Source organism: Macrobrachium nipponense, chromosome 8 (assembly GCF_015104395.2).
Source record: "Macrobrachium nipponense isolate FS-2020 chromosome 8, ASM1510439v2, whole genome shotgun sequence".
NCBI lineage: Eukaryota > Metazoa > Arthropoda > Malacostraca > Decapoda > Palaemonidae > Macrobrachium > Macrobrachium nipponense.
Genome location: NC_087203.1, coordinates 42,506,012 through 42,516,285, shown reverse-complemented (window position 1 = coordinate 42,516,285; position 10,274 = coordinate 42,506,012). Strand labels below are relative to the sequence as shown.

The 10,274-nt window shown below is 37.5% G+C and overlaps 1 long non-coding RNA gene across 1 annotated transcript in view; it reads left to right on the top strand.

Moving 5' to 3' along the window:
- The first annotated feature begins 873 nt into the window (after positions 1–873).
- LOC135223251 (uncharacterized) overlaps positions 874–10,274 on the top strand; it is a 39,225-nt gene continuing 29,824 nt past the window's right edge. The window contains exon 1 of the long non-coding RNA XR_010316441.1: positions 874–1,293. This is a non-coding gene — a long non-coding RNA (uncharacterized LOC135223251). The remainder of the gene's footprint in view (positions 1,294–10,274) is intronic.

Below are 10,274 nucleotides of genomic sequence, written 5' to 3'. Positions count from 1 at the left end.
GTCCCAAACAGTCTCGAACATTATTGCATGATTTTAAAGTCTATCCCTGGGAATCGCTGTCATTAATCAGTGTTTTTTTGATATTTGGATATGATCCATTATCCAATTTTTTCTATTCTATTTTTTATACTGTGGATAAATATGGCCCAAGGCGCCTCCAACCATCGGTTTGTGAAGGAGTGAAGCTGAACATATAGTCTTCATTAACTTATGCGGTTTGATGTTGTTGGGTTTGATAGGAAATATGTTAACCTCCTTCCGTATGCTAGCAGTAATGTCACGCATATATGCATATATATATGCATATATATATATATATATATATATATATATATATATATATATATATATATATATATATATATATATATATATATATATATATATATATATGCGTGTGTTTTTTTATGATACGTCTAAATATACTCTCGTCTCCTCAGCGACATAATTTATTTATTTATTTTTTTTTTTTTTTTGCAGAATTAGCGGTTTTTTTTTTTTTTTTTTTTTTTTATTACAGCTCTCTCTCTCTCTCTCTCTCTCTCTCTCTCTCTCTCTCTCTCTCTCGTATCGGTAAATAGTAGGTGATTTATTTTTACATTTGTTTATGCTAGTCATTATGTGTCAATTTCGTAAGTGTAGCTTTAAGCTGCTTATTATTATTATTATTATTATTATTATTAATTTAATCAACACTGTTAGATATGAAACAAAAGATTTTATAATAATTAAATCATTTCTAAGGATATGAAAACAGAGAATTGCTATTGTTGCTGACTGAACTTGCTTTATGCCACAGCATCGGCTCTGCTAGAACAGCCTGTTAGATATAAAAAATACATCAATACACGTGAACAAGCGTTTGGTCAAAGAAATCCCAAAAGAAAAGTAATGCTAACATCAAAGTGCTTGCACACATTCGTCACCCTTCGGGTCCATAAACTTTTTGACCAACTGACGTGTGCTTGCGTGATCGGTCTTGAAGCAGGACGCACGGACGCACGTACGACCCCGTCTTATTTATGGAATTCTCAGGCAAGGTGGACATTGACCAATCTATAAGTCGGCAAAATGCCCCCCGACCCCCCACGAGTAGAAGCACCAAAGAGAGAGAGAGAGAGAGAGAGAGAGTGAGAGAGAGAGCGATCAGAAGTTTGCCGACAAGAGATTCCTCCTCCTCAGTCAGGCAGGGGCCCAGACTAGACGGGCCAGCGAGAGCTACGTTAACCTCTCAGTGTTGCTTCAGACAGTGTCGAGGAAGGGTGTGTCGCTCCTCGCGTCCCATTGAACCCTGTAAGCGTGTTATGGCCGACCGCTGTGATCTATGTGAAATCAGTATTATCCCATTTCTTTTTGGAAATTATCCTTCCTGCGGTCATTCATAATGAAGTGGTGACAGTGTCTGTGGATTTATTTCGGGCTTTACAAGTGTGTGTGTTTTTTTTTCTTAATATCTTCCCCCGTGGTTTTTAACATCACGAGGTATCATAACGTTTTTCTTTTTTGACAACCGTCGTGGTTTTACGATTTTCAAGGTTTGACATCTTGAACTCTCTCACGGCAATTAAATGATTATGGAGAACACATGTTTTAGCATTTTATTTACACTTTTTGCTCGTGGCAATTTACGCAGCCCTATTTCCTCCAGGTTGTGAGTGTGATAGTCAAGAACAGACAGAATACCGGCATGAACCATTGTAACTTAATAATACCATTTGCCCGCGGGTTTTAAAACAATGAATTGAAATGTATACGTATATTTATTTCATTATTTTTCGTTGCAATCTTTTGGATTATTTTAGAGTGATATATACCAAGCTGCATGATCATACCTTTTTATAAGCTAGGCTGAAAGTTAACCTGTGCAGGTTATAGGTCTAGACTTCTGTGGAGGTGAGTTGCCACTTTTGACTGCTAAAGTTTAAGTTTTCACGTCCAAGTTATGAGTAGATTTGACTTAATTCTTCATTTTAAATGATATATAAATTCACAGTTTCATTTGGTGTTTTATTTTTAAAAATTGAATACTTACAATGAATTTCACTTATGACTGCCATATTTACAAGTTTTCACGTCGCGTTATGACTTATGAGTAGGTTTGACCTAATTCTTCATTTTAAATGATAAATTAACAATTTTATTTTGGTGTTTATTTTTCAAAATTGAATACTTACAGGATTTTCACGTCATTTATGAGCCTGTGCACATTTCCTTGTGTGAATTTTGAGAAATTAGGCTGAACTTATTCCTACACTTATAGTTGCTGGAGTTTAGCCTATGTAAGATTAGTTTCATAATTATCAACGTGTTATTTGTCTTTTTTTGTTGGTAGAGATTAAGCTGTTGTACGAATACCCCTTAAAACTGCTAGAATATTTGTATGAATTTAAGAAACGCTGTAACCGTATAACCAAAGACTGCGTTTTGTAGGAGTGAAAGCACATAGGCCTACGCTGATATTCGGAAATTGGTCAGGGTCGCCTGTGTTATTTAGATTCACTTTGCCGGAGGGGGGGTGGGGGGAGGACGAGGAGGAGGAAAATGAAATTGAAATACCAACATGCCAATGGTTATCTCGTTGGCTAATTGGAGGTCGTTAGTGTGACAATGAGAGTGGGTTGGGAAGGATACACAGGCCGCTCCCCTATGGGATGCTGCCAAGGATTCATTCGTTTGTTAATGGCTCATAACAGCGTTAGTATGTGATCTGGAAGTATACTTTTAACTACGTTTTTAATAACTTGACGAAGATGTCACAGATGAAAAATAAGATGTTACCATTATTTAAGTTTGTTATAAGTCCTACAAATTATTATTATTAATTAATTATATTATTATTATTGTCAGAAGACGAACCCCATTCATATGAAACAAGCCTGCAGGATCCATTGACTTGAAATTCAAGCTTCCAAAGAATTTGATGTTCATTAGAAAATTAAAGAAGGTAAAGGGAAATAAGGAAGAGATTTCACTATTAGAAAGAAAAAAAATTAACAAAGATAAAAATGTTCAAAACAAATGCAAGGAGAATAGCATTATGATACTAATGCGTTACACTTCCCTTGAAGTTCTGAAGTTCCAATAGCACGAGATCCTCTGGGAGACTTCCACAATACAATGGTGTGAGAGAAATAAAGGACCTCTGGAACTGAGAAGTTCGACTCTTGGGCAAAAACTGACAAACCTACTCTTAAATCATATCAAATGTGTCCGAAAATACTGATTAAAAGAAGGTTTTCTGATTGTTTCGTACGAATATGAATATATATAATATATATTGTATATATATTATATGTATATATTTATGTATTATATATATATATATATATATATATATATATACTATATTAATTTGTAATTTGGTTTATTTTCAGCTTGCTTAGTTAGCCCATAGTCGTAAGAATTAGATATTTTAGAAGATGGTGGTGCTGCCAAGCAATACGATCGGAGCGAGTATACCCCTACTTGTTTACATTTTAAAGATGATATGGCAGTCCAAAGAGTTACCATAAAAGATAGTTTGTAACATGAAGTAACGTTACATTACCGTGGAAAATTTTAGTTCATGTTCAGTATATGATAATCAGGAGTTTTAAGAAAAATGTCTATGTAATAATTATTATGAACGGTAAATGTAAAACTTAAAATTCCACTTGATAAGAACTGGAAATTTATACATATGGATTCGTCATGGACGGCAGAGACCATGTATTGAATCTGCAGCATAGCAAAACATAGTCGTACGCAATAGTGATAACAGTGGAATGTTATAGCAGTGGGCTTTATGGGGCAATGGACGATAAAGGCAGCATGTAATGGTACGCCATGTCTGTAGGAGTAAATGTTATAGGCTGTTTTTAGGTCAAAGGGATACAGGAAAATGTTATAGTGGGACTGCGTGGAATATATCTGGATCGGCGGCCCTTGTTTTTTTCTCTCTTATTTTTTCGGCTTCGATGCGGGTTGGAACGTGATCCTGATAATGTTTTTTGAAAGAATTTCTCAGTTACACCGATAAAATGTTTTCAGTCATAAAGGTTTCGTATGATTTTCATGTATGTGGTAAGGGTAGGCCTAATGATAAGAGGAATTCTTTGCACCAAGCATGAGGATTTGTAGCTGACGAAAATGAGTACTACTATATTAATCCTCGGATGATTACCTCGCTGATTGAAGAACATTGGCTGCCATAAGAACAGGGAGCTGGAAGGTGCACCATGTTGTCATTTCCAGCGTGTTTATATCTTTTTCTTTCATTCTTGTCTTACTTAACAGCCTCCACTGAACTAGACTTACGACTTTGTTCGGTTTTGCGTCGGTCTAACTTCATTTTATATCAGCTCACTGGATTTATATATTGGGGAATTACAGGAGCCTGGTAGATCTTTGCTTTGCACCCCAGTTAACATTACTCTCGTCTTTTGTGAATTGTTCAAGAGGTGTAAGATTGATTGGGAGAGGATGTACTGCGTGCAAACAGCTAATTAGCCTATGTGAAGTTCATCTAAGAATTATCTTCTGCTGCTGTAGACTTAAAGTATTTATCTTTCCCCGCATATGCATACTCAACAGTCATGTTTTATTATCTAGGGTAGCTGTTTACGTTTTGTGTAGGCCTATTGTGGTTATAAGGTGTTAGTCATTTTAATATTTTTCATTCGAAGCATATTTTTAACAGGAATTTGGGAAATTTCTCGTTTTTTTTTTTATTAAAAGGCGTAAATTGATGATAAGTTTGTTAATATGAATGTTGTGAAGAGGATTGTCCATAGTGTTTCGTTATATACTAGACCTACACAAGGTGTGCATTATTTGAAACTATGTTAGGTATTTTTTGCAAGTATTCGCATTTAGGGACTTTTGCTAGTTAAGGTTTATTCTGATTATATATATGTATGTAGTTGCTTCCTAAGAAAATTTTCAGGAATTCGATTCCATTTTTACTGTGGAATATTCAGCCACCTTATTGCTGATACATTTACGTGATAACACTGCGTGCGTGTATGTAATCAACATGTTGGTTTAACTGCTGAACCATTACCCACTTTAGAAAACGATTAGACGCAGGTTATAATTGTATATGTGTGGATCGTTAAAATAGGCCTAGTCATGTTTACAACGACGCATTTCTGTCTTGCTTTTGTGTAAACGGAGGGAGCAATTACGGCATCCTCATAATTATGTTAATGAGTATAACCGCCTGTGACCTAGATGTTGAGACCCCAAGCGTTGATCTTAATCAACCAGTCTTGTGGGTAACGTTTGGTAACAATACATAAATGGAGTAGACGTATTGCGGTTGACAGGCGCTGGACAGGGAGGGGCTGGGGCTTGGGGCTTCGAAGACCCGTTGCAGGCTTCACTTCGAGAGCTCTGATGTGGGTTGACCACCAAAGGATTTCAAATTAATATAGAATTGCCATCCTGCTACGCTGTCAATGCGAATGGTTGTTTAGTGCTTATTAAAGCTATACGGGTATTAAGGATCATCCCCGTTCGAACGAAAGGTCGTGGCGAGGTCTCTGCGGTTTTGTGTTTGTCTTTGGTGTTCAGTGCAAAAATTACGCTGATTCTACTTGCAGTCTTCTGATTTTGCCCTGCAGTGAAAGCTACATAACTGACATTGGCCTAGATGCTTGTCGTTAATGTTTCAAGTACGTAACGTGTATGTACACTTCTGATTTTGTCCTGCAATAAAAGTTACAACACTTCTGTAGGCCTAGATATCTATCTTTAATGTTTCAAATGCGTCTATGTTATTTATACACTTCTGGTTGTGCTCTGCAGTGTAAGAACACTTATGTAGACCTAGGTGTTTGCCTTTAATATTTCAAGGAATAATTTATACTCTGAGACATTAGCAGAGTTGTTTTTACATTCGCTGCACAGTTTACGGTATCCAGTTACTTGGTAGGCTGAAAAGTCTCAGTTCATTTGTTTTCTTCCTGTAAGGCTTAGGCCTAAATCTGGTCTCTTTCAATTAATTTAATCTGAGGAATTTAAAAGCTTTCCTATAAATAGGCTATTGCCTTGGAAAGTTTTAATGGGTTAGAGTCCTGTTTCTAATTGAAATCCACCCTTTTTTATGCTTAGCAACATTTTGTCTGTGTTCTCAATACACGCGGCATAAGATCTAAGCTGTTAGCCTATACGTCAGTATACTTTTATGAACAAGTAAATTATCCTTGTTTTCATGGTGCACGGTTTGATATTTGGTGATTCAACAAGGTAAGGTGAATCCTTATGTTATCCTTCAACGCCTTGTAGCCTACATATATATATCTAGATGTACGAGTTAAAAAAAGAATGTTGAGTTGTCTCAAGTTTCGTCTCTAGTCGCAGTTTATAGATTTGAACAAAATATCTCTCTCTCTCTCTCTCTCTCTCTCTCTCTCTCTCTCAGAATCACGGACAAATGTTGAGCTATGTTGCAGAATGGGTAGAGGGCGAACACGGAACTCCCCTCCCCTCATGTCCCTCTACCCTTCCCTTCCCTTCCCTTCCCTTCCCTTCCCTTCCCTCCCGTCGTGTCGCCCATAGCTGGAAGGTAATTGTGTGGGCGGGCCGTTGTCTCTCGTCTTATTTGTCTGCCTGCATGGCTGTCTGTGTCCGGAGCGTCACCCGAGGTGGTCACACCTTCGGGCGGAGTTTGCTCAGAGAAATGAGTCATTCCAGGCGCGATTATTCGTACAACCGCGGCCTTATTGCTCCGGGCGGAGGGAGGGATGATGGACTCCTTCTGGTCGAGCGCAGGATTTATGGAAAAGTCGTCTTTTGTTTGTGATTATGAGAATGCGTTATAGTTTATGGCGGAAGATTCCGTAAAATTAATCAGTCTTTCATATAGTTATGGCTGTGCATATATATATATATATATATATATATATATATATATATATATATATATATATATATATATAGGTTGCTCGAAATATTTGGTTGCAACGTTAAAATAGTGTTTTATGGGCCTTTTATCTTCATATTTTTACTGTTGTATTACAGTAAAAAGACATTCATATATATATATATATATATATATATATATATATATATATATATATATATATAGATAGATAGATAGATGAGATAGATAGAGATGAGTAGTGGGCATCTCTCAACACTGTAGTATACACGTTGAGACCATTCATTTCAGATCTTCTGTATTCCTGCTCACTGGTGAAATTGTATAATATATATATATATATTATATATTACTGGTAAAAATGTTCTGTAACACAGAATTCCCATCTAATAAAAGGAGCCCATAAAACAACCAAAATGTTAGAGAGAAAACAGTACTATATTTCAGAGACTGCTGTCTCTCTCTTCAGTATATGAATGAGAAAAGTTTACAGCAAAGGTGTAATTTATAGCTAGCAACTGCCGGTACAAGAGTCAAATGATGGAATCGGCCTTAATAAAAGAGAAGCAGGTAATGAACATCTCAAAAGGGAATTGGACATCGGACATCGTCGACGCAGTGTTCATCAACCAACGCTTAAGAAGATTAAAAGGAAGATTATCAGCGGGGTGGTGACCTAAATTGGCTTACTTGTGGACGAATCTCTTGGTATAAATACCACCTTTTCTGTAAACTTTTCTCATTCATATACCTGAAGAGAGAGACAGCAGTCTCTGAAATATAGTACTTTTCTCTCTACATTTTGGTGTTTTTTATGGGCTCCTTTTATTAGATATATATATATATACCATATTCTATATATAATATATCTATATCTCTCTCTTCTATCTATCGAGAGAGAGAGAGAGAGAGAGAGAGACGCGAGAGCGAGCGAGAGAGAGAGAGAGCCAACGTTTGTGTCTAATTAGCCCATTTTGAGGCAACTTTGTAGTCGCAGCAATTTAAGACATATTGATCACGTAATGTATATTTTGCTAAGATCAGATATGTCTTTTTTTTTTCGCACTTTTTTCTAATAAATTTTGAATGAGTGTATGCATAAATTCCCGCAGGAAATACACGACTGCAAGAGTGTTCTCGTAGATAAGCCCACCATTAAAATTGCTTGTCAATCAGGAGCTGGGAACTGTCTCCCTTCATATCTACCCCTTCGCCTCTCCGCCCACCCCTTTCACTCATTCCTCCCCCCCCTCCTCTCTCTCTCTCTCTCTCTCTCTCTCCTCTCTCTCTCTTCTCTTCTCTCTCGCTCTCTCTCTCCCGTGCCATCCCCACGTAACTCAGAAGTGGGAAGCTTGGAAGTGTAACAAAACAAACTCGATAAGATGGAGCCCTTTTCTAAAAAGGGAAGGGGTTTGTGAGGTTGGGGGGGAGGGGCCGGGTTAGGGAGGGAGCCCTTTAGGGCCGAGTTAAGTTCGAACAAAAGTGAGGCTGTGAAAGGGTGTATAAACCGCTCGAATTCATCCTTAAAGGATATAGGTAGGATTAGGCGTTAAGTTCCTTAGAGAGAGAGAGAGAGAGAGAGAAAGGTTGAATGTAAAGATTTTCGGGCGCACAACCTTCAGGGAGACAGAAAAAGATTGATGAACTTATTGTTAAAGCAACAAAGAGATCCAGGTTTGGCTCAAGAGCGGAAGGAGAGACAGAGAATGGGAAGAAATGGGAATGGGGCGGTTTTTGGGAATCAAGTAAGAGGAGGAAGAATGATTGAGGAGGAGGAGGAGGAAGTAAGAGGAAGAGAAGAAGAAAAGGAAGGGGTTAGAGGTTTGTAAGAAGAGGAGAACTTTCCTCTCCTTTAAAAAAAAATAAAAGAAAAAAGTGAAATGAATTAGTTGATTTTTGGTGGAAAATGATGATAAGATGGAAAGTCGAGAGAAATGTCTGGTTTTAGGGATAACCAGAAGGAGAAGGTAGTTTATATGACGGGGAAAATGACGTCACGTGGGAAATGGTTAGGAAGAGTTGGTGATAAAAAACGTATATAAGTCAAAAGGAGTTGTGATGGAAAAAGTGTATAAGGGAAACAGAGAGAGAGAGAGAGAGAGAGGTTAGGTAGGGCAGTGTATGTTGGGGAAAAAAGAAGCAAGGGAAATTAATGATCTCCAGGGAGGGAAGGAAATGAATGGGTATAATAGAAAAAGAAGTGATAAATAGAGACCCGCCCCTGAAAGGAGTTCCGTATTGTTCATCTCCGGTGGTCTTTGTAATAAGCGTACGTCTCCCGTTTATATGAACGGTCGATAGAAAGAAAAGGCTAAAAGACACGACAAGAATGCTTCGCGATCTCGCCTTGTCGACCATCTTTTGATGATGGGGTTTTTCATTTCGTCTGTCGAGAAGTGTTTTATGTGTGTGTGTGTGTGAGAGAGAGAGAGAGAGAGAGATATTAACAGTCTTCATCAATAAAAGTGCATATAAAAATTGCAAGTGCAGAGAGAGAGAGAGAGCGAGATTAATCTACCATTTTATCAATAAAGGCACTATATAATATGACGTCTATGTGAAAAAATTACGAAATGCAATAGGAAAAGAAAAACTAAACAGAGAGAGAGAGAATAACCATCTTCATCAATAAAAGTGTATAATAAGAAAATGGACAGTATACAGAAATGTACCAGGAAAAGAAAACCTACCCAGAGAGAGAGAGATTAACAACCATTTTTATCAATAAAGGCATTCTATGTATGACGTGTATATGAAAAAATACGATTTATATATAGAAATGCAACAGGAAAAGAAAAACTAAACACACACACACACACACACACAGAAATTAACCATCTTCATCAATAAAAGTGTATACGAAAATTACGAGGAAAAGAAAACCTACCCGGAGAGAGAGAGCGAGAGATTAACCAACCATCTTCATCAATAAAGCACTCTATATATGACGTGTATATGAAAAAAATTACGATTATATATATACAAATACAATAGGAAAAGAAAAACTACAGAGAGAGTGAGAGATGCTGCTACAGTCAAAGAAACTTCAAGATAGTGTCTTTGTCCGTTCGTCAAAGGTCGTTGGTTGTGGATGTTCGTCCGACAGGGACCGTTTGAGGTCGCTGGAGGTTCAGGACGGACATTGATCACATAAGGATGGTTGATTTTAAGAGGGAGGGATTGTATGGGCGAGCAAATTTTAGGGCGTGCCAATGTTTTATGAGGATATTATGGATACGTCCGATTCGGGGGCCAGTCTCTCTCTCTCTTCTCTCTCTCTCTCTCTCTCTCTCTCTTCTCTCTCTCTCTCTCTTCCTTTATGTCCATGTGAAGTTTCTGTCTACAGTCCCATTCAGCAGTTGGGAGTGAATGTGGCAGAACAATTGTATTTCAAGTGATCCACTTGTAGTAA